The sequence below is a fragment of the Cynocephalus volans genome, chromosome 17 (assembly GCF_027409185.1).
Source record: "Cynocephalus volans isolate mCynVol1 chromosome 17, mCynVol1.pri, whole genome shotgun sequence".
NCBI classification, from domain to species: Eukaryota; Metazoa; Chordata; class Mammalia; order Dermoptera; family Cynocephalidae; genus Cynocephalus; species Cynocephalus volans.
The window spans coordinates 13,743,420-13,766,903 of record NC_084476.1 but is presented as its reverse complement, the minus strand read 5'-3'; the positions used below and the strand labels follow the sequence as shown (position 1 = coordinate 13,766,903).

Sequence of the window (23,484 nt, the reverse complement as noted above, 5' to 3'; positions counted from 1 at the left end):
TGATGAAATACTTATATATTCTAAGCCCAGCTATAATTTTTTAAAAAGGGCTAATAACATCAAAACAGAACACGTTTTAACTACATAGGTATCACAAGGTAACTTACATACCACAGACTTCCTCTTCAATATATATAAGTATCTTTCCTTTAAAGAAGGAAATCTGCATAGAAGACTATTGCCAATAACAGTTTATTAATACTATCCAGTTTTCTCTCAAAGAAAGAAATTCCTTCTTGAATTTCTGGGACCAGGAAAGTTACAGGTGTGACTCCTCAAACTACAAATGAAAACACAGACCCAAAACTGTATTCAAATGACACTCAGCTGTGACCTACAAGCAAAACTATTCATATTCTGTAACCAATGTCCGTATTTCTGTTTTATAAAATCCACCTGAAAAAACCTAGTGGAACTTGATTAAAAAAAAAAAAAAAGATTATGTAACTGAACAGGTTCTAATAAATAGAGCTTACTTTGATTATTATACATACCACATTAGGGTGGGAATGCACAAGTGCTAAAATTCATAGGGTCCTTTTGTACAAGAGATATCCCAAAATGCTCGTCACTAAAATTATACCTTTCATAAAAAGACCGTACTACACAACATTAGCGTGTTCGGCATCTCCTAACGCCAACCCTACTACATTCTAGGGGATTCAACCATTCAGTCCTTAGCTGTGAATCTAGCAGCCAAAAGACTGCTATGTATTCAGTTGAGAATTGAAACAAAGTCCTCAAGATTTACTCTGTAAAAAGGTGAAGCCAATAAATCAACCATATTAAGAAAGTATATCGAAAGTAGAAAAAGTGAACAACACTAAGAAAGAGCTTCTGATATAGTGGGGAAATGGTGCCATCAGCAACAAAAAGTACAGCACTCTGCAATCATTTAGCATAGAGAGTAACTACCCTATGCATACATCAAGAAATTCTAGGAACTTCAGAGTATGCTCTCATAAAAGCTTGTATCTCAAAGCATATAATTTATATATATATATATATTTATATATAATTTATATATATATAAAAGCACAGCATTTCAAAGTCATATTCTGTTGATGCTGTGAAACTTAGAAATTATTTGACCTAACCCCACCCTCAGTTTACAAATGAAACAGAATCAGATATTAAGGTCACAAAACCAAAACCAGGGACAAAGCATAGTCTAGAACCTAAATCGTAACCCAATGCTTTTTCCCCACCATATCAATCTAATTGAGCAAAGGCCAAATTATATTTGGTATAGTCTAAGCAGGTAGGGAGAAACTGCAACACATTTTTAAAGACTTACTTTAAAAAGAAAAAACTCAACTTGGATAAAATTTTGGCCTAAAATTTTTAAAAAACCAACTTTGCCATTTAAAAGCTATGCAACTTTAGAAAGTTATGTGACTCAAAGTTGCTTCATTTCCTTGGGTTTCCTTTATCTCTAAAATGAAAAATTTATTCCACTACTAATTAATAGATAACATTTATGGAACCCAGAGTTTGTACAAGGCACTGGTCTAAGAGCTTTTCATACATTAACTCATTTAATCCTCACAATCTCAACTACTGTCTCCACTTAACACACAAGGAAACTAAAGCATAAAGAGATGATATAACCTAATTAAAATCACAAAGTAAGCCAATAGTAGAGCCAAGATTCAAATCTGGACAATCTCCTTTAATATTATTTTGGCTCTAAAAGTACTTACATTTATGTTAGGGGATAAACTGTAGCTATTTCAAAAAATAAGCCTAAGAGAATGACCGTTTAGCACACAAGCTTTGGAGTCAGGCTTTAATTCAAATACCAGCTTTGCCACTTCACATAGCTAAGCCAAATTTTCTCACCTGTGCAATGGGGTAACTAATTATCTACTTCAAACTACATGAGGCAGGTTATACAAAAATACCTAATTATATCTGTCAAATAGTATACACTCAATAAATGGTGCCAGGGGAAAAAAAATGCTTCAAATTTCCTAATGTCAAATAAAAACATTTTGCTTATACATCAAATATATGTATATTTCTCTGAAAAACTGAGCTTAGAAAAATAACAGGTATGCTCTACTTAGTAAGAACAGCTTTATGCAGTAGATGGAATGTACTCGTATGTGTAAAGGCATGTGTGCACATGCATACCACTTTTCTCCCCTTAAAAAATTTATCTATTTTTGATTATACATATTTACAGGGCACAGAGTTGACTATCAGTGTTTGTGTATAGTATGTGATGGTCAAATAATATTATTAGCATATTCATTATAAACTGTAATTATTCTTCGTGTCCCTTATCCAATTACTCCCTAACCCCTTCACTTTCCCCCTTTCCCATCTCTAGTACCTATTTTTATTGTGTTCTTTCTCTCTCTCTCTCTCTCTCTTTCTTAGCTCCCACTTATGAGGACAAGCACTATTTCTCTTTCTGTGCCTGGCTTATTTCACTTAACATAATTTTCTTCAAGTTCCTTCATGTTGCTGCAAATGGCAGAATTTCATTCTTTTTTTATGGTTGAGAATTTCATTTTCATGGAATGTACTTATTTACATAAAGGCATGTGTATGCACGTGTATCAGTTTTTTTATTGAGCACTTTTTTTCCCCCAATTAATACATTGTTTTTAGAGCAGTTTTAGGTTTACAGAAAAATTGAGTGAAAAGTGGACAGAATTCCCACATGTACTTTCTCCCCACCACAGTTTCCCCTATTATTAAGATCTCACATTAGTGGGATGCATGTCTTACCTGTGATGAACTAATGTGGACACATTATTAACTAAAGTTCATAGTACATTAGGATTCATTCTTTGTGTTGTACATTCTATGGGTTTTGACAAATAACATGCATCCACCGTTACAGTGTTATACAGAATAGCTTCATTGCCCTAAAAATCTTGTGCTCCATTTATTTGGTCCTCCCTCTCTTTCCCCAAACCCCTAGGATCCCCTGACCTTTTTACAGTGTATGCTTTTGACTTTTCAAGAATGTCATATAGGTGGAATCATACAGTGTGTAGCCTTTTCAGACTGGCTTCTTTCACTTAGCAGTGTGCATTTAAGGTTCTTCCTTGTCTTTGTGTGGCTTGATAGCTCATTTCTTTTTATCACTGAATAATATTTCATTGTATGGATGTACCATAGTTTATCTATTCACCTATCGGAGGGCACTTTGATTGATTCCAAAATTCATCAATTATGAATAAAGCTGCTATAAGCATTTGTGTGCAGGTTTTTGTGTGAACATGTCTTCAACTCCTTTGGGTAATATGAAGGAGTGCAACTGCTTGATCATAGGTTAAGAGTACGTTTAGTCTTGTAAGAAACCACTGGTCTTCCTAACTGGTTGTACCATTTTGTGTTCCCACCAGTAATAAGGATTGAGGATGAGGATGCTCCACATCCTCACCGGCATTTGGTGTTGCCAGTGCTCTGAATTTTGGCCATTCCAATAGGTGTGTAGTGGAATCTCATTTTGTTGTTTTAATTTAAATTTCCCTGATGACAAATGATATTGAGCATCTTGTCGTATGCTTATTTGCCATCTGTATATCTTCTTTGGTAGGTCTGTTCAGATCTTCTACCCATTTTTGAACTGGGTTGTTTTCATACAGTTTAGTCTTAAGAATTCTTTGTATATTTTTGATACCAGTCCTTTATCAGCTATGTGTTTAGCAAAGATCTTTGCCCCCATCTGCAGCTTGCCTTTTCATCCAATTAAGAGCATCTTCACAGAGCAGTTTTTAATTTTAATGAGTTCCACCTTATCAATTCATGGATTTTGCTTTCGGTGGTATTGTATCACTTTTTAAACTGATCTCTAAAGGTAAAAAGCTTTATATGTCAGGTTACCCAGACTACAAAAGTAGGTGGTTTTGTTTCCTGGGGGGATTTTTATGTATGATTATTAGACCCTTTCCCTAGAAGCAAATCTCAAAACTAAAGAACAACTATGCTATCTACAATCAAACTATAAAACTTAATCAAATACTCAGGGATTTTTCTGAAATGAAATAAGGAGAGAATATTAAAAATACTTTCTTTAAAATTCCCAAATAATATTTTACAAATAGTTTGTCATGAAATCTAGTAAATTATAAACTCTCAAAACAGAAACTGAATAGAAAACTTTAAGTTTTGTTAATACTAATACGAGAGTACTTAAAAAGCTCATGGAAAAACAGAATTAAAAAATAATACGAATCTTTCCATTAACTTTTTTTTTTTTTTTTAATTTTATTTTGTCGATATACATTTTGGCTGATTATTGCTCCCCATCACCAAAACCTCCCTCCCTTCTCCTTCCCCCCCACCCCCCCAACAATGTCCTTTCTGTTTGCTTGTCATATCAACTTCAAGTACTTATGGTTGTTATATCTTCTCCCCCCCCCAGTTTTGTGTGTGTGTGTGTGTGTGTGTGTGTGTGAATTTATATATTAATTTTTAGCTCCCACCAATAAGTGAGAACATGTGGTATTTCTCTTTCTGTGCCTGACTTGTTTCACTTAATATAATTTTCTCAAGGTCCATCCATGTTGTTGCAAATGGCAGTATTTCATTCGTTTTTATAGCTGAGTAGTATTCCATTGTGTAGATGTACCACATTTTCCATATCCACTCATCTGATGATGGACATTTGGGCTGGTTCCAACTCTTGGCTATTGTAAAGAGTGCTGCGGTGAACATTGGGGAACAGGTATACCTTCGACTTGATGATTTCCATTCCTCTGGGTATATTCCCAACAGTGGGATAGCTGGGTCGTATGGTAGATCTATCTGCAATTGTTTGAGGAACCTCCATACCATTTTCCATAGAGGCTGCACCATTTTGCAGTCCCACCAACAATGTATGAGAGTTCCTTTGTCTCCGCAACACCTCGCCAGCATTTATCACTCAGGGTCTTTTGGATTTTAGCCATCCTAACTGGGGTTAGATGGTATCTCAGTGTGGTTTTGATTTGCATTTCCCGGATGCTGAGTGATGTTGAGCATTTTTTCATATGTCTGTTGGCCATTTGTATATCTTCCTTAGAGAAATGCCTACTTAGCTCTTTTGCCCATTTTTTAATTGGGTTGCTTGTTTTCTTCTTGTAAAGTTGTTTGAGTTCCTTATATATTCTGGTTATTAATCCTTTGTCAGATGTATATTTTGCAAATATTTTCTCCCACTCTGTTGGTTGTCTTTTAACTCTGTTAATTGTTTCTTTTGCTGTGCAGAAGCTTTTTAGTTTGATATAATCCCATTTGTTTATTATTCCTTTGGTTGCCCGTGCTTTTGGGGTCGTATTCGTGAAGTCTGTGTCCAGTCCTATTTCCTGAAGTGTTTCTCCTATGTTTTCTTTAAGAAGTTTTATTGTTTCAGGGTGTATATTTAAATTCTTAATCCATTTTGAGTTGATTTTAGTATACGGTGAGAGGTATGGATCTAGTTTCATTCTCCTGCATATGGATATCCAGTTATCCCAGCACCATTTGCTGAAGAGGCAGTCCCTTCCCCAGTGAATAGGCTTGGTGCCTTTGTCAAAGATCACATGGCAGTAAGTGTGTGGGTTGATTTCTGGATTCTCTATTATATTCCATTGGTCTGTGTGTCTGTTTTTATGCCAGTACCATACTGTTTTGGTTATTATCGCTTTGTAGTATAGCTGAAAGTCAGGTAGTGTTATGCCTCCAGCTTTATTTTTTTTGCTCAGCATTGCTTTGGCTATGCGTGGTCTTTTATTGTTCCATATAAATGACTGGATAGTTTTTTCCATTTCTGAGAAAAATGTCTTTGGAATTTTGATGGGGATTGCATTGAATTTGTATATCACTTTGGGTAGTATGGACATTTTCACTATGTTGATTCTTCCAATCCAAGAGCATGGGATATCTTTCCATCTTCTTGTATCCTCTCTAATTTCTCTCAGCAGTGGTTTGTAGTTCTCATTATAGAGATTTTTCACCTCCTTGGTTAACTCAATTCCTAAGTATTTTATTTTTTTGGTGGCTATTGTAAATGGGCAGGCTTTCTTGATTTCTCCTTCTGCAGCAGTTCACTATTGGAGAAAAGAAATGCTACTGATTTTTGTGTGTTGATTTTGTATCCTGCTACTGTGCTGAAATCATTTATCAATTCCAGCAGTTTTTTTGTAGAGGTTTTAGGCTGTTCGATATATAGGATCATGTCATCTGCAAACAGGGACAGTTTGACTTCCTCTTTTCCAATCTGGATGCCCTTTATTTCTTTCTCTTCTCTGATTGCTCTGGCTAGTACTTCCAACACTATGTTGAATAGGAGTGGTGAGAGTGGGCATCCTTGTCTAGTTCCTGTTCTTAAAGGAAAAGCTTTCAGCTTTTCCCCATTCAGGATGATATTGGCAGTGGGTTTGGCATATATGGCTTTAATTATGTTGAGATACTTTGTCATGAATGAGTGCTGAACTTTATCAGATGCTTTTTCAGCATCTATAGAGATGATCATATGGTCCTTGTGTTTGACCTTATTAATATGGTGTATCACATTTATTGATTTGTGTATGTTGAACCAACCTTGCATCCCTGGGATGAATCCCACTTGATCGTGATGAATAATTTTTCGTATGTGTTGCGGTATTCTGTTTGCTAGTATTTTAGTGAGGATTTTTGCATCTATATTCACCAAGGATATCGGCCTGTAGTTTTCTTTTTTGGTTATATCTTTACCTGGTTTTGGTATCAGGATGATGTTTGCTTCATAGAATGAGTTTGGGAGGTTTGAGTCCGTTTCAATCTTTTGGAATAGTTTGTAAAGAATCGGTGTCAATTCCTCTTTGAATGTTTGGTAAAATTCTGCTGTGAATCCATCTGGTCCTGGGCTTTTCTTTGTTGGGAGCCTTCTGATAACAGCTTCAATCTCCTTTATTGTTATTGGTCTGTTCAAATTTTCTATGTCTTCATGGTTCAGTTTTGGGAGCTTGTGTGTGTCCAGAAATTTATCCATTTCCTCCAGATTTTCAAATTTGTTGGCGTCTAGTTGTTTATAGCAGTCTCGAATGATTCCTTGTATTTCAGATGAATCAACTGTAATATCGCCTTTTTCATTTCTAATTTTTGTTATTTGAGTCTTCTCTCTTCTTTTTTTTTGTTAGCCATGCTAATGGTTTGTCAATTTTATTTATCTTTTCAAAAAACCAACTTTTTGATTCGTTGATCTTTTGAAATGTTTTTTGGTTTTCAATTTCATTCAGTTCTGCTCTGATCTTAATGATTTCTTTCCGTCTGCTAACTTTAGGTTTGGATTGTTCTTGTTTTTCTAGTTCTTTAAGGTGAAGTGTTAGGTTGTTCACTTGCCATCTTTCCATTCATCTGAAGTGAGCGTTTAATGCAATAAATTTCCCCCTCAATACTGCTTCTGCAGTATCCCACAGGTTTTGGTATGATGTATCATTGTTTTCATTAGTTTCAATAAATTTTTTGATTTCCTGCTTGATTTCTTCTTGGACCCATATGTCATTAAGTAGAATGCTGTTTAATTTCCATGTGTTTGTATAGTTTCCAGAGTTTCGTTTGTTATTAATTTCTAGTTTTAATCCATTGTGGTCTGAGAAGATACATGGGATAATTCCAATTTTTTTGAATTTATTGAGACTTGATTTGTGACCTAATATGTGATCTATCCTGGAAAATGATCCATGTGCTGATGAGAAGAATAAATATTCTGAGGTTGTTGGGTGGAATGTTCTGTAGATATCTGCCAATTCCAATTGGTCTAGAGTCTTGTTTAGATCTTGTGTTTCTCTACTGATTCTTTGCCTAGATGATCTGTCTAATATTGACAGTGGAGTGTTCAGGTCCCCTGCTATTATGGTATTAGTGTCTATTTCCTTCTTTAGGTCTAATAGAGTTTGTTTTATAAATCTGGCTGCTCCAACATTGGGTGCGTACATATTTATGATTGTTATGTCTTCTTGATGGATCAGTCCTTTTATCATTAAGTAGTGTCCCTCATTGTCTCTTTTTATGGTTTTTAGTTTAAAGTCTGTTTTGGCAGATATAAGAATAGCTACTCCAGCTCGTTTTTCTTTTCTGTTTGCATGGTAAATCTTTTTCCATCCTTTCACTCTCAGTCTGTGTGAATTTTTATGGGTGAGGTGGGTCTCTTGTAGGCAGCATATAGTTGGGTCCTCCTTTTTGATCCAGTCAGCCAGTCTGTGTCTTTTGATTGGGGAATTTAAGCCTTTTACATTAAGAGTTGTTATTGAAAGGTGTTGATTTATTCCTAGCATTTTATTGGTTGTTTGGTTGTCTTAGGTGTCTTTTGCTCCTTGCTTTCTGATTTACTGTTTGGTTTCTGTGTTTGTTGGTTCCTTAGGTTGTAGATAGCGTTTTTGTTTGCTTGTTTTCTCTTCATGAATGCCATTTTTATTATACTAGTGGGTATTGATTTTTCTTGGGTTTTTATGGCAGTGGTAGTTATTTTTCAGGAACCAAACCCAGTACTCCCTTGAGGATTTCTTGTAAGGGTGTTCGTGTGGTAGTGAACTCCCGCAGTTTTTGTTTGTCTGAGAAATATACTATTTGCCCCTCATTTCGGAAGGATAGCCTTGCAGGGTAGAGTATTCTTGGCTGGCAATCTTTGTCTTTTAGTATTTTGAAAATATCAACCCATTCCTTTCTAGCTTTTAGGGTTTGTGATGAAAAGTCTGATGTTAGCCTGATTGGGGCTCCCTTATAGGTGATTTGACGCTTCTCTCTTGCAGCTTTTAAGATTCTCTCTTTGTCTCTAAGTTTTGCCAATTTGACTATGACATGTCTTGGAGAAGGCCTTTTTGGGTTGAATACGTTTGGAGATCGTTGAGCTTCCTGGATCTGAAGATCTGTGACTTTTCCTGTACCTGGGAAGTTTTCTGCCACTATTTTTTTGAATATGTTTTCAATGCAATCTCCATTTTCCTCCCCTTCTGGAATACCCATGACTCGGATATTTGAGCGCTTAAGGTTGTCTGATATCTCTCTCAGATTTTCTTCAATGTCCTTGATTCTTTTTTCTTTTTGTCTGCTTGTGTTATTTCAAACAGCCCATCTTCAAGTTCAGAGGTTCTGTCTTCAACTTCGACAAGCCTGCTGGTTAAACTCTCCGTTGTGTTTTTTATTTCGCTGAATAACTTCTTCAGTTCAGCAAGTTCTGCTACATTTTTTTTCAGGACATTGATTTCTTTGTACATTTCCTCTTTCAGATCCTGTATACTCTTCCTCATTTCATCATGATGTCTAGCTGTGTTTTTTGTTTTTGTTTTTTTTTGTGACCGGCACTCAGCCAGTGAGTGCACCAGTCATTCTTATATAGGATCCGAACCCGCGGCGGGAGCGTGCCGCGCTCCCAGCGCAGCACTCTACCAAGTGCGCCACAGGCTCGGCCCATAGCTGTGTTTTCTTGTATCTCATTCAGTTTCCTTAGAATTATCACTCAAAATTCCTTGTCAGTCATTTCAAGGGCTTCTTGTTCTATAGGATCTAGAGTTTGAGATTTATTAACTTTTGGTGGTGTACTTTCTTGATTTTTTGTATTTCTGGTATCTTTTTTTGGATGTTTATTCATTGTGGCAGGGGGTTTCACAGTCCACCGGTTTGAGACTAATGACTAACTAGGATGTTGCTGTGGTTGCCAATTTCGTATGGCTACCTCCGTCGCTGGTCAGTTGGCCTCTAGTGCCTTGTGTGTGTGGTTGCCTCAGGTCTTGGGCTTCTCCAGGGAGCCACCTTTCTGGTCAGCTTGGACTCTGCTGGGCTGGTGGATCACGTACCACAGGGTGTGTGATCGCTGCTGAGCTTTCACTTCCTGTGCAGGACTTCTCCCTGTTCCGTGTGCTCTGGCCCAGGCTGTTGGATCGTGCAGTGGCAACCCCACAGGGTGTGTGGTTTCTGATAAGTCTCCGTGTGTGGTTTCTGTTAAGTCTCCGCCTCCCTGGTCGCACGTCTCCCCACTCTGTGCGCACTGTGCTGGGCTGGGGCGTGTCTTCTGCAACCCTCGTCTATCAGCTGGGCCTTCAAGACCCTGCTCGGCACCACCTCGCCCAGGAAGTCTACCAGGTTTCTGCTAGGCACAGACGACCGGTCGCTCTGGGTGCCTTTGTAGCACTGTGTAGATCTTTCTCGGGACTTGTTCACCTTTGTATCCCCCCGGTATAAACCGAGTCTAGCGCCCGCCTGCAGCCAGCTCTCCAGCAGGTTCAAGCGGACCTGGGAACTCTCCTACCACACTATTCCCAACTAGAAATTGGTTAGGCTTTTTTCCAAACTGGTGGCCACAGAGATGGTAACTGCCTCCCAGTAACAGGAAGTTTACCGGGGGCCGGAGTCCAGGGTGTGGTGGAGTGACAGTCGGCCTGCCCGTACTTCCTTGCCCTCCCGACACTGGCCGGGGATGCCCCATGCCACCAACCCGCCAGAGAACCGCGGAGGGAGTGGGAGGGGAGGCCGGCCCGCAGGCTCTGGAAAGCCCCGGGCCGGTCCAAGCAATGGGAAGGCTCAGTGATGGCCGAGCCAGGCGGAGCTGCCAGCACCTGGGAAAATGGAGGCAGCCCCGGGGCGGTGAGTGACCTGGTGATGTAGGCAGGAGCCGGGTGGGCATCAGCCCCCCAAACAGGGCTGGTCCAGGGGTCACTCACAGGGTTGTGCCAGGTTGGGTGCTCACTCTCTGCCTCTGGTTTGCCGCCTTCCCCGTTCTGGGCCGCTGCCGCCTCGGGCTGTTCAGTCGTGGCGCGGCTCGGGCACTCCCAGGAATCTTCTTTAATGCCGGCCTGAAACCTCGAATCCTGAATAGGGCAGCTGGCCGCCTTCAGCGTGGCCCCGGCCTCCGGGATCCTGTCTGCATCCACAGCAGCCCTGGCGCCGTGTTCCCTGTTTAGAGACTCGCTTTTGCAGCTAAGAAACAGTTCTTTTCCTGCTCCACACTTCAAAGCTGTTGCCTGTAAGTGAGGCAGCCTCTCCTGCCGAGGGCAAAGTGGCGGTCACCCCCCACGACCGGCCACCAGCAGCGGTCCTCCCTTAAGAGATGGCAAGAGGAATGTCCACAAGTTTCCCGGCTGCCTGAGGCCCAGTGGCCACCTTTTCCACCTCAGCTACTCCGCGCCAACCACCACAGCCACCGCCATCTTGAAACTCCATTAACTTTTTGAAGTACCCTTATATATGCCACCTCTCCAAAACAAGCTATGTAAAAATAAACAGGCATTATAATAGAACAACCACATGTCCACTGTATTAAAGATGGACAAGATAAAATTAAAAATGACACCTTACTGGTACCCCCAGAATATCACTTTAAGATAAATTATGTGAGATCTATGAGTAAATATATAGTTACTAATTAATTGCCTATTCTGTACTTGCTACTATGCTGGATAATACAGAAGATAAAAAGATGAGCCAACTCAGAACACTCTAAGGGAAGTAAGAGCAAATACAAATAAACTCAATATTCCTCCCAAATCTCTTCAAATAAATTAAACTTTCTCTACACTGTGGTATTAAGTTTCTGTCCAATACTCACATGAAAAAAAATACTGAATTTCGGTATTTGCCTCTGGAAGCCTCCTTTATTTTTTATATAAAAAGGGCACATTAGTGAAGGCTAAACTGAAACACCTATAAATTACATATCAAATGCCAATATAAAATCTTTACCTAGTCCAAAAATCCAGCTATTCATCCCTACCCAAAAACATCTATAATGATGGAAAAGCTCAATCCCACCATATTATTTGAAGCCTTGCAACGCTGAGCAGAGGCCAAAAGGTCCTTTCTCAATTAACAGTATGAATAAGCATGACTCAGTGGCTGCAATCCTAACCTAAAATACACTGTACGAGCCAGCTAAGTCAAACTAGAATGTTTTCTGAATATTTACTATCAGTGAGCAAAATGGCAATAATCTTATCAAGTAACCAATCAAAAGACAGGGTAAGAGAAAAACACATCTCACTGAGATAGTCACTAGCCCTTTCCAATCGCTGCAGCACCTTGCACTACAAGGACAACATTCGGCCAGTTTCATTTGGTGAAAGAAGCAAGACTTTAATACTTCTCAACAAGTATTTACTGAATACCTATAACATCCCAGGCACTGTCCTAAAAAGCCCTGATCTTCTGGTTTAAGTCCAGAAGGGGAAAAACAACCAAAAAAAAATACATATAAAAAAAGTAAATTAAACAGTGTCTTAGAAGGTGTGAAGTGCTTGAAAAGAGAGAAGATGAGTGAGCAGGTGACAGCATAAATACACATGTGGAGAGGAAGTACAATTTTAAAAAGGACGGTCAGGCCTCAGTGAGGTGGCGGCATCTGAGCAAAAACTTGACAAGGTGTGCAAATTAGCCATACTGATGTCTATGGAATGAACATTCCTGGCAGGGGAAACAGCTAAAGCAGCAGCCCTAAGGAAGACAGTGCCTGGTTAGGTGGAGGAACAATAAGGACCCTGATGTGGCTAGAGTGGATTAAATCGGGAAGAAGAGGACAGAAAAGTAGAAGTGAGGGGGCCAGATCATATAGGGCTGAGGCTGGCAAACAACTTCTCCAAAGGGCCAGATAGTAAAGACTTTAGGATTTTCAGGCCATAAGGTCTCTACTACTCAACTCTGTCTTTGTAGTGTAAATGTAGCCACAGACAATATGTGAACAAATGGCTGTGGCTGTGTTCCAATAAAACTTTATTTATGGACAGTGAAATTTCAATTTCATAAAATTTTCACATCGCAAAATGTTAACTTTTTATTTTTTTAAACCCCTTAAAAATGTAAAACCCATTCTTAGCCCACTGATGATACAAAAACAGGCAACAGGCTAAATCTGGTCATGGGTCAGTTTGTCAATACCTAATATAGGGTCTTTCTGGTCACTATAAGGACTGTGACTTTTACTATGACTGAGATGGGGAGCCCATAGGGAGTTCTGAGCAGAGAAATGACAGTATCTAACATATCTTTAAAAGATCACTATGACTGCTATGTTGAAATACACTGTAGAAAGTAAGAGTGGAAGGAAGAAGACCACTTAGGAGGCTTAGTGATCAGATTCTGGATATATTCTGAAGGTAAAGGTGACAGCACTTTCTAGCAGATTGGATGTGAGGGAACCAGAGGCATCAAAACTGACTTCAACGTTTTTGGCCTGAGCAACTGAGTCACACAACTACAGTCAGAGAAGGAGCGAGCTGAGAGATAGGAGGAAAAACTAATACTGCTATTCTGAAAGCCAAGTAAAGAAAACTTATAAAATAGGCAAAATCTTTGAGTTAAAAACAGGAAAAGGAATACAGCCTCAGAATGGAAATCCTGAGTTTTAGTCCTCTTTATGGGTGTTGAAAAATTCAAAGATCCTATATTTGTAAGTTTTATACTACTATGTAAAGTATTTTACCATTATAGGAATCTATCCTCTCCTACACTATTCTATCTTCTCTTTTAGCCCATCACTGGGAAAACTTTACCTTGAGAACATCAGGCTCCCTCTTCAAAACTTCCAGTGGCTATTCATTACCTAAGCAACTGGCATTTTACTGAGATATTCAGTGTGGCCTCCAAGGTCCTTCATAATACAATGCTAATGTAATTCTTTCCCTATCATTTCTCTCACAACTATAGTTCCTTCTAGTCAACACAGGAATAATGACTCTTACCCAAAACACCTTGCAATGTGCTACCACTTGGCCCTAAATTAAATAGTCTCTTTACTGGATTGCAACCCCTACTGTACCAAGATTTATCATTGTTCTGTTCATCAAATGCACATCGCAAATCTACTCCTCCATGAAGCTTCACCTAATACTTAAATTGAAGAAATTTCTTCCTCCTTCGAGCCATTGAGCACTTTTTCAGCTTCCTTTATTACACTTCTATTACTCAGTTTAGTTAGTTTTATTGTAAGCTCCTTAATGAAATGACCTACCTTTATCTCCACAGCACATAGTACAATGCCCTGCACTGAGGAGAGGCTCAATAAAATTTGAACTCAACCCTAGATTTATCTTTCCATAGAAGAGTGCCATAACTGCAGAATCTAAGGAGATTGCATCTGAAAGATCACCATCGCTTCCCATGTATTTCTATGGCAGTCATCATCATGGTGACTTACAGGGAATTTCCAACCTTTCCTCCATAAACACAAATTCCAATTCCATCATTTATTCAACTTATTTCATCCAACTTGGATTAATCCCCCAAACCCTCTCCCATTCGTTCAAGACTTTAATAATTAGGTCACTGACACTATTCAATTCTACTCCTGGCATAAATCTTAGAATTTCAATAACCACATAGGTGATCCTTCTAAAATACCAGCTTCTCCATTCCTTGCATTCCTTTCCTCCAATGTTCAATGTTCTCATCTTCTTTCCTATTTTAAAGATACCCACTCCCCATCAGGCCCTACAACCTTTCACAGTCCCTCACCCTTTCCATGCCCTCACTTTGGTTTTTATCCAACTGGTTACACGATACATCAAAACTGGCAAAACTCCAAGCCTGGTTAAATCCAACCCTCTTGCCTATATCACACCAGTAGCCCTGGACAGTTGACTGTGACTCTTAAAAAAAAAAAAAAAAAATTACACAACTGTGCTAACTAATTGGTCTTTTTCATATCATTAACCTCAAAAAGCCCAATAATCAACAGTTCTCAAACAGTGTTATTACTGCACCTGGGGTGGGAGGGGGTTTGAAAATGTGGAGTTTTGGGGTTGTAACAATGACTAGGAGGGTGATCCTGGCATTTGGTACCCTGAGATGCTAAACATTCTGCAATGTCTAAGAACTGCCTCACCTTAAATGCAAGTAGAAGCCCCACTGAAAAAAGGTTAAAGGTTTACTCACTTTCTCATCCTCCTAGTGATTATTTCACATCTTTTCTTGAGTTTTCAAAATCTATACCTCCTTCCCACCTCCTCCCATTGAACTGGTCGCACTGCTTCCTATTTCATGCAAATTGCCAACCTGTGACATCTTTATCCATATATTTTTCCTTCCTTCCTGTTATTATAAACGAATTGTACCTATTCCTATCTAATGCAAATCTCTGAACTGAAACCCTACTATATCCCATCCTCTTTTGCCTATTCAAGGATATCACTCAGTAATCATCTCTTCTCTTCTCTCTTCCGCATCATCAATTTTCCCCAGTTCTACTGGATCATTTCTATCAGCATCACCATTTATTTTAAAAGCACCCATCTTTAAAAATAAAAAGGCAAGAAAATTCTTAAATCTTCCTTGACCTTTTTCCTCACTACAGCTATAAGCCCAATTTTCTGCTTCCTTTTTAAGACATAATAATTTACACTTTTAGTTTCCATTTCCTGTCCTTCCATTCTCTCTTAAATTCACCCCAATCAGCTCTTCACCCCAATGCTCCAGTGAAACAGCTCTTGTAAGGTACCCTCAGGATTTCCATGGCATTTAATGCTGTGAACAATTCTCAAACTCGTCATAGTTGACCTCTCAGCAACAGGTGATGGTTGACTGCTCCCTACCTGAAACACTTTACTTCCCTTGGCTTCCATCCAAGACACCACTCTCTTAGTTCTCCTCCTACTTCATATATTACTCCATTGTCTCTTTCCTTCTGATCTCTGCAACCTCTAAATGCTGGAGTGCCTAAACACTGGATTCAGCCCTGCGACTTCTTCTCTTCCCTATCTTACACTCACTCCCTTGGCAATCTCATCCAGGCTTCAGGCTTTCAACACCATCTACACACTGAGGACTCCCAAATTCATAATGACCTGAATTCCAAACTCATATTCAAATATGTAATAATAGATCTACCTGCATGTCTAATAGGCGTATGAAACTTAATATGTCCCAAATCAACTCCTGACACCCATCCTCAGCTAAAAAAGAAAAATTTTTGCTCCTCCCAGTCCTCCCTCTTTCAACAGAAAGCAACTATTCCATCCCTCCAACTGTTCATGCCAAAAACCTGGAAGTCATCCTTGACCCCTCTCTTCCTCTCACACCCAACATCTGACCCATCATCAAATCCTGTCACCTTTACCTTCTAATTCTATCTAAAATCTGACCACTGTTAATTAACCACCTCCACTAGTACCACCCTGGTCTGAGCCAACATTATGTTTCACATGGATTATACACTGCCTTCCAGCTGGTCATCTTACTTCCCTACATAGAGTTTATTCCTAGCAACAGCTTCCACAGTGTTCTTTTTAAAATCTAAATTAGGACATGTCATTCCCCTGCTCAAAATCTTCCAATATTTTCCTGTCTCTGAGTAAACACGTCATATTAATGCTACATAGCCCTAATAATCTGATTACCATTAATTTCTTGGCCTCATCCTCTATCACTCTCCTCCTCACTCACTGTGCCCCACCCACACTGGTATCCTTGCTAAGTCTCCCACCTCAGAGACTTTACACTTGCTAGTTTACCCCTGATAGCCACATAACTCTTTCCCTCGCTTCTTCAGGTGTCTTGATCAAATGTCACCTTATCACGAGCCCACCCCTGATCACCCTACATAAAACAGCATCTCCTTCCAAAGCACACCTGTTCTATTTCTTTCCATAGAATGTACCATTGGCATATATCTTCACTTTGCTTACCTTTGTTTTGTACATTTAAAACAATGCCTGGCACAAAGGAGAAATGCAAATGAATTTCTCAAAATATTTTCTCATTCAGCATCACATTCAATGTTCACAACAGCCCTGAAAAGTAGTTAAGAATAGAAAGGATGGTATGAAGTTCTTTAATAATCTTTTAAAATATGAAAGCACAAACATACAAAAATGTTAAATGACCTATCTATGATCACACAGTGAGGTAGTGGCAGAGCCATCCCTAGAACTGGGATCACCAGCACTCTATTTCAATTCCTATCACTGTCCCCACAAGCAGATGAAAGAGCAGGTGTATATGTAATTTTGCACAGTGATCTTTAAAAGCTCAACTTGACACCTATTCTTTTAAACCATGATCAAACATAAAATAGCATTAGAACTATACTTGCCTCAGTAGCTATTTGTTTTCTTCTCACTAAAAGGCTGTGATAGAGGTCATCATACTATCTTTAGAATTTACAGATCTCGTGACAATTCTGACCCAAAAAAACCAAGTGTAATGTGCCAACAAACAGTTAAGTATTCAAGTATTCTGTCCTCCTGTGCCCTCTGCAGCACACTTAACACTGAAGGGTAAACCAGCACCTTGGTAAAAAAGCTTCAAACAGGGTCTTTGATTCTCAAAAGACCTTCTGTTGCCATTCTGCAGAACAGAGCATGGCAAAGAAACCATATCTGCAGACAGAATGGATATGAGTTATTTCTCTTAATTAGTTTTGCAAAAAGACCTCAGAACCTGCAATCTAGTTATAAACAAGCAGTAATGTTAAAAATCACCAATTTTAAAACAAACAGAAGTCATTCTGTTTTCACCTTAGCAAAATAAATGTTTTGCCGGTTCCCCCCACCCCCACCCCCGCCCAAAAGCACAAATTCACTAAGCATTATGTCAATAGGGGAAATTTTTCTTATATTATACAAAAGTGCTAAAAATTAAGAAATATATCTGTCAGTAATATAATAATTTCCAGACTCTTGCCAACACTCGTTCTCTTTCTGGCATCCTCCGCATGAGTTGGGAACTGTGTATCTAGGTCAGAAAAGACAAGTAGCTTTTCAGAACAGTTCAATATCTTTGGCTCAAGTGTTGATACGATAATTCAACCCTTTCACAAAACTCCTTTTAAAATAAACCCTGAGGTAGTAAATCACAAGATTAGTACTACTGATATTTATGAAAAGCCACTGGAAAAAAATACTTAAATGCAAGACTTAGAAAACTGACAGAGGTAATGGACAAAAGAAACATAGGAGGAGATAGGCCATATAATAGACTTAGTGGTAAGAGCAATGCTTTAGGGTCAGAAGATATGCATTCTAGTTCTAGCTCTGCTACTAACAAGCTGGCCAATTTTGAACAAACCTCAACCTATCTGATCCTCAATTCCTTCATTTATAAAGTAAAAGGGTTACACTACACCTAGATGACCTTTTAGGTACTGTCTGTATAAACATGATTCTACGATAAACGAGAAATCTACAAGAACATTTCATTAGAGACCAATTAAACTTACTCCTTAAAAGTATATGTTTTTGTAATGTAATCATATTTTAAATATTGTAGATAAAACAAAAAAACAGATAATTGGGGAAATTTGAACACTAAATACTGATAACATTTAATTACCTCTGTAGTGTGATAATGGTTTTGTGTTGTTTTCTTTTGGGGGAGATGTTCATACCTTTCAGAGATACAAAGTTAAGTATTTACAGATTAATTTACATGAAAATCTCAGATTTTCTTTAAAATAATCTAGTTGAGGAGACAGGGGAGTGAAATAAGACTGGCCATATGTTGATAAGTATTGAAAACAGATGATAGGGGGTTCTTCATGGTTCATCAGGGTTCTCTCTACATGTTTGAACGTTTCCATAAGAAGATTTTAAAATAGAAACAAATTTATCAAGAATCTAAACAACCAACTTTCAATATATCTGTAGTAAAATGAGACCTTCACGTGTCATATTTTCTTCAGGCACAACATGTCTGCATAAAATCAAAGCAGGCAAAACTCCAAAAGAATAAAAACAACCTCAAGGAGTAATTTAGTAGTAACTATGAAGTCAAAGATGTGGATAACCTACAAGCAACAACAATACTGTTTCTGGTTACATCATCTAGAGAAACTCCCAACACATAAACCCAGTAAGACAGATAACACCAATGTTCACTGCAACACTTGATAATCACAAAATTCTGGAAAACTAAATGCCCATCAATAAGAAAATGAAGATATAAATTGTGCAATTTATGAATGACAGTGATCCACTTCATCATGTCTAAACTCAAAAACAATGTTGAATGAAAAAGCTAGTTGCAAAATAACAGGTACAAAAGGATGCCATTTATGTAAGTCTGAAAATACATGTTACATATCATTTATGGAGATATACAAGAGGTCTTTAAAAAGTCTATAGAAAGATTTATATTATCTTTAAAACCTATTTTTCCACAAACTTTCTGAAGTACCTGTGTGTGTGTGTGTGTGTGTGTGTGTGTACATACCTTTTAGAGATACAATATTAAGTGTTTTCAATATAAAACATTTTTTCAATATAAAACATTCAAGGTAATGACCAAAAAAAAACTGAGGAGAGTGGTTAGCTACAGGAAAAGAAGGAATAGAACAAGATTAGGGAGGGATACACATGAGGTACATATCTGAGCTACTATTTCTTAGCGGGGAGAATCTGAAGCAAGTTTGGCAAAACATATGTGTGTTGAGTATATAGCTACTTGTATTTATCCTATCCTACTTTGTCTATATGCTTTAACAATTACAATTTCAAAATAGTTTTCAAATTATGTCCACACATAAAATATTCAGAAACAAAAGGAATCTAGGTCCTCTTTAGCAGGAAACTACTTTAGCTTTGGCCTGAGCCTTCAGGGATTGACAAAATAACTCTACAACATAAACTAAATACTGATAGTGGGTAGAAGATAAAAGAAAGTTCCCCCATCAAAGACTGTAAGATTTTTTTAAAAGTGGAACGATACATACTCCAACATAAAATTATCTAGGGGATTAACCAAAGAGGGTGCAGGCTAAAGTCACTGTAACTGTTATGAAGGTCCCAAAGCACAACAGGAGGTAATATTGCCCAGAAACATTCTAATTTTAAGTTAAAAGCCTAGTAATATTTTTGTTAGAACATATCTATTGGAAAGCCCAAGATATTTCCCAAGTCCCTCTCACCTGGCAGTACTCAACCTCCAAGCTCTGTCTACCCACAGATTTTGTCAGGATTTGGTTTTAAGCTTTGTTAGGGGGTCCAGAGACCTTTGTTAGGGGGTCCAGACCCCCTTTGTTAGGGGGTCCAGACTCCTTACCCTAGGGCAAGAGTCGACAAACTTTTTCTTAAAGGACCACATAGTAATACTGTAGCCTGTGGGCCACAGTCTCTGTGGCAACTACTGAATTTCACCTTCATAGACTAAAAGCAGCCATAGACAATATATAAATAAATGGGCATGACTGTGTTTTAATAAAACTTTATTGACATAGTTTGCTAATCCCAGCTTTACCACATGGTCTTTCTAGTGTCTCACCCAGATGCCAAGGGTGCTGATGAGATCTCTCAACTGTGGCTGGTCCAGAGCTAAAATAACTCCCAGCCAACACCTCTAATATCTCTATTAAGCTCCCAACCCTGTGGAAAGCCACTTGATAAACCTTCCAGTCTTTCCCCATCATGGACAGCCCAGTCCTTTGCCAAGAATTCACAATGGACCTACACACAAACATCTGGGAATCTCTCCTATATAGCTTCCTTTTCTCTGCTGCCCTGCCCTAAAAATTTTAGCCATCTCAGCTGTCCCAAACCCCAAGCTCCAAACTCTGCCTCCTTAGCACAGTTAGGCAACCATGTTCTGCTTGGACTCCAGCTCAGAAAATTGTCCTCAGGCAGAGAACAGGGGCAATCACGGAACTCATTTAATGAATTTCAATATCACAGTCTTGTGCTGCCTGATATCTAAAACCCATAAGAGTTATTTCATATATTTTGTCTAGTTTCATGGTTGTTTATGGCAGGAAGACTAGTCCAGAACCAGTTACTCCATCACAGACAGAAGAGGAAGTCTTAGTCAATAAACATTCTAGTTTTTACTATATATCAAGACCTCAACTGGGACACAGTTTAATATGAAGCTTGGGTGTAATCCAAAGAGCTTTAGGGTGAGAATACCTAGCCACTCATTCATCCATCCATCCATCTAAGCACTTACATGTACCAGAAAAGTGCTGACTCTATGTCTTCGAGCCTCAGTATTAACATAGCCTAAAGTGGGACTATAACCCGCCCTGTCAGTCACACAGGTTTGAGTTAAGAATTACATATAAGAAAATGCATATAAAAGCATTTGATAAAGCACTACACAAACATGTTATTTTTGTGATGGCAACAATCTTACTGTAATTAGTAAAGCACAAGAAGTTCTCCATGTACACTTTTCTGACAGCAAAGACAACACGTAAAGGAAAGGCTATAAAAGAGCACAGGGTATATGTGTGTGTATGTGGGCCCATGAGTACTGGAGAAAAGGGATACCAGATTCAAAATCTGTTAGAGAACACCGTGCATGTATAGAAGTGACAGAAGATATGAGTATCTACCATACTAATGCTGTTGATAAGCTGAATAAATGGCAGAATAGCATTTAAATGAAGCACTTTTTAAATTTTACAATTAGGGGATAGAAAAATTCGTTTTTTGGAATATTTTATTACAGAATATTTTAGTATAAATTTCTTTAGGTTAAGCTCATAATATACGGTTTTATTCCAGCTATTTTATAGTTCAACAATAGAAACAATTTCTAATATAAATAACATATTCATGTAAAATTCTTAAAAATGTCTAGACGGATTGCATTTTCTCACCATTAGTCACTATACCAAAAAACAAAATATATAATAATGTTCAGAGAGAGGGTAAATCATTCAATCAAGGTATAGGTGAGAGAATTTAGGGAAAACACATGCTAGTAAACTAATGAACCCTGTTTAGTTATCTGAGTTGAAAGCACAAATGTGACTCTAGCTGTTTACAAAGGCTTATCTTCTATTAAGGGATTAAGGATGAGCAATTTGTATACATATTGGTATATTCTAAAATGCTTATCATTCTGCTTCCATTTTCTTAACTATCTTCTTCCTTCTTAGCTATTTTATAGCTGCAATCTTAGGCCTTTAAATAAATGTCAGCCATGGGCCGAGCCCGTGGCGCACTTGGTAGAGTGCTGCGCTGGGAGCGCGGCAACGCTCCCGCCGCGGGTTCGGATCCTATATAGGACTGACCAGTGCACTCACTGGCTGAGTGCCGGTCACGAAAAAACGACAAAAAAAAAAATTAAAAAAAATAAATAAAATAAATGTCAGCCATAGTGTTAATAGATATTGGCATATAAAAGGAGAAAGAAAAAAGAAAAGTCAGTTATTTCTTAAGGACATAAAAGTATGACTATAAAGTAAATTTGAGATTATTAAAATCAAGAACTTTTGGTCAACAAAAAACATGCTAAAGAAAGCAAAAAGACAAATTACAAACCAAAAAGATTTTTGGAATACATACATCTAACAAAAGATAAGTATCAAGAATATATATATCTTGAAATCCAGAAGAAAAGCACAAGCAACCCAGAAGAAAAAAAAAAGTGGAAGAAGCATTAATATCAAAAGTAATCAAGAAAAATGCAATAAAAAGGAAATACTATTTTATATCAATTCAAGCTCCAAAAAATTAAAAAGTCTGACAATAGCGTTGGAAAGGATGTAGATCCACAAGGTCTTCTACACCTCTATAGTAGGAAAACATGTTCGACCTTATTTCCACCAATTGAATAATCCCATACCCAACCACCCAGGGCTTTTACTCCCATGTATGCACCAAGTGAAACATACACATGTACAAGAGACATGTACTAAAATGTTCACAGCAAAACTGTTCACAATAGCAAAAACCTGAAAAGCATACAAAATGCCCATTCACAGGAGAATGAATGAACTATGTACATTAACATAATAAATTATTATTTAGCAAAGTGAATGAACTGCAATGACATGCAACAATATGAATAAATCTTAGCAATACAATATTAAGTAAAAATACTAAGTCCCAAATGATTACATTATAAGATGATATCCTTTTTGTAAAAATAAAACCAAAATAATAAAGTATTATTTTTTATAAAAATCCATAAAGATGTGATAAAGCTATACAAAACGAGAAAGCAAGGGAATAATGAACACAGAATTTAGGCTGTGATAGGATAGTTGGGGGAACCCATAAAGTCAGCTGTATGTTATTAAAAATGTACCCTTTTTTCCAGTGGTGGATAAGCAGGTACTTTAAGTTTTTAAAAATAAAATAAAAACAAGCTATACATGGGCCAATGAGACTTGGATTAATAAACAAGGATTATGGCTAATCCACTATCCAATTCTGTGCACATTATATCTAATTTTTTTAAAGTTTCTTAGCCTATATTAAATTTTTACTAAATTGAGTTTTGGTCTTCTTGATTGGGGTGTGTGTGTATATATATACATATATTCTTAATTTACATCAAATTTTTTCAAGTAACAGTCATACTATTTTCCAAATATGGATAACTTAAAAATATTGAATTGCTGATAAACGTATCCAAATTACTACTTCTGTGTATAATTCAGACTATGATTTGACTCATGGTATATCCAATAAAATAGTATTCATGAAACTGCAATTTAGTAAGTTCTCTTAGCTTACTACATACTAGAAAGAAAACAAAAACTTCCATAATCTATAGGAAAGAACCTTGCTTTCTATAAGATGACATTTCTCACCTAACCCCTAAAATAGAGACACCAACTCAAGAGAATCTTCTTATTCTCGAATAAAACTTTCAAGTTAA

The 23,484-nt window shown here is 37.8% G+C and overlaps 1 protein-coding gene across 2 annotated transcripts in view; it reads right to left on the bottom strand.

Annotated features, from left to right (window-relative positions):
* STRBP (spermatid perinuclear RNA binding protein) overlaps positions 1-23,484 on the bottom strand; it is a 147,955-nt gene that overhangs the window by 66,590 nt on the left and 57,881 nt on the right. The gene's annotated exons all lie outside the window — the stretch shown is intronic.